The sequence below is a fragment of the Dysidea avara genome, chromosome 3 (genome assembly GCF_963678975.1).
Source record: "Dysidea avara chromosome 3, odDysAvar1.4, whole genome shotgun sequence".
NCBI classification, from domain to species: domain Eukaryota; kingdom Metazoa; phylum Porifera; class Demospongiae; order Dictyoceratida; family Dysideidae; genus Dysidea; species Dysidea avara.
The window spans coordinates 20,476,694-20,478,658 of NC_089274.1; the positions used below are offsets into that span (position 1 = coordinate 20,476,694).

The window sequence follows — 1,965 nt, forward strand, 5'->3', positions numbered from 1 at the left end:
GGTATTGCTGTGCATGTATTACATGTTTTATAACATGTTATCTCAGCTTATGCTGGATGACGAGTGGACACAGTTCATCAGCCATCAACAGTAAGAGTATGCATGGTCTGCTGTTACGATTTTGTATATTATCTCTTCAGACGTACAGTTTCTTTTCGGACCTCTTAGTTCTCCAGGTTGTCAGTGTACTGCATCTGCAGTGTTAATTTCCTTCAATGGCAGCTGCTTCCTTTAAAGAATCTGGTAGCGACCATATGTGGACAGTTTTGTTCTTTTTTCACGGAGTTGTTCAACCTCATCTTCTAATTACTTACAGCTGTAAGTGCATTAAGCCTGATTGTGTTTTTATTCATTTTCTTTTCAAAAGGAATTACAGACTTAGTCTCAGCTCTAGGAGATTCTTCTTATTGCTATCATCTGTAAGTAAGTACACTGAGAGCGTCCAGTATACAATACTTTATATTTACCTTCGTTTAGGTTTGTGGAAACTGGTCTCATTTCTTCTGGGAACTGGTCTTATTTCTTCTGGGAGCCGGTTTTACTTCTTCATGTTTTCTATTACTTTTTATCAACAGCTGACGGTTGCTACCTCATGTACGTCTGGCACTGTAAATGAGTTGAGTGCTTTCAAGAACCTGTTCCATCTTGTTTTTCCTTATTTCACTGACCATGCTCATATTGCTAACAAAGGTAAGTTCACTGATAGTATGCAAATTATAGTTTATTTAGATTAATTGTACTTAGTAATTACAAGATTCTTGGACTTGGTTATCAGTGTATCAGATGCTTCTCGTGAGCTTACATAACAGACATAAAAATGGCCACGTGGTAGGAGTATTTTTGTGAGTTTTGGGTATGGGCGAATGTCAGACGAAGATTTTTGAATGGTTATATCTCAGCCAAGAGTGAACATATCAAACTCTAACTAGTAGGTATGCTTATACATTAGCCAAAGAATAGGGATTTAACATAAATCAATGCTTGAATGTACTTATTTTAATACTTGATAACCATACCTGCTAGTTACAGCTTGATATCATTGTTCTTGGCTGAGATATGACCATTCAAAAATCTTTGTCTGATATTAGCCCAACAAAGTCACATACTAAGTGGCCATTTTATGTCTGGTTAGACTCACTGATAACAACTGTAAGTACACCAAGTAATCCAGAATATGAATTATGATTGCCTTCATTTAGGGTTGTGAGACCTGGTCTTATCAGACTTGTCTTCATTTTACATGGATTGTCAGTCTCACACTCAGTCTCAGTTTTAAAAGATTGTTACAAACTGTAAGTACAATGACTGTTCAGTATACGCATTATATTTACCATTTTTAATAGAGTTGTGGGACCTAGCCGCCGCTCTACATGGTAATACTAGGTTTCCAGACAAGGTCTCGGTTTTATGAGATTCTTATTGTTACTAACTGTAAGTCCAACAATTGTCCAGAATACATATTACATTTACCATCTTTGTATTAAAGCTATGGGACTGTTCTACCAGACGACTAACAGATTGTCACAGAGTTCTACATGGTAATGATAATACAGGTAATTTGTAATGGAACTTGTGAATTATATTTACTGTCTTACCTGCTGCAGTTGGATAAAGACTGATAAATGACGAAATTGATTTGATACTGTCATGGCTGGCCAAGGAGGCATCGATTTACTAGCTGTACCTATTGTGGTTTTAACATATTTACATAATTAAATTCATTACAAATGTAATTATAGAAACTATTCAATTAAGGTAGTCACATATTATAGGAAAGTAAAAAAGTACAGTAGTATAGTAGCCAATATATGGTTGAAATAGGCTTAGTATTGTCTGATAATACACTGCACTATACTAGTGATTTGATCTCTAATATATGCTGTCTTAAATGTGTTCAATAAGCTTGTTATAGTAAAGTCCTAATCTAATAATACATGCTGTACTATTTCATTCCAATACTAACAT

At 35.1% G+C, this 1,965-nt stretch overlaps 1 long non-coding RNA gene across 2 annotated transcripts; it reads left to right on the forward strand.

Moving 5' to 3' along the window:
* Positions 1-565: 565 nt before the first annotated feature.
* On the forward strand, positions 566-1,733 carry LOC136250072 (uncharacterized). 2 transcript variants are annotated; one of them, XR_010698431.1, is made up of 6 exons: positions 566-690; positions 745-1,149; positions 1,200-1,292; positions 1,344-1,431; positions 1,487-1,538; positions 1,605-1,733. It is a non-coding gene; the product is annotated as an uncharacterized lncRNA (long non-coding RNA). The 2 variants fall into 2 exon arrangements; XR_010698430.1 differs by lacking the exon at positions 1,605-1,733 and having other exon boundaries at positions 1,487-1,553.
* The last annotated feature ends 232 nt before the right edge of the window (positions 1,734-1,965 follow it).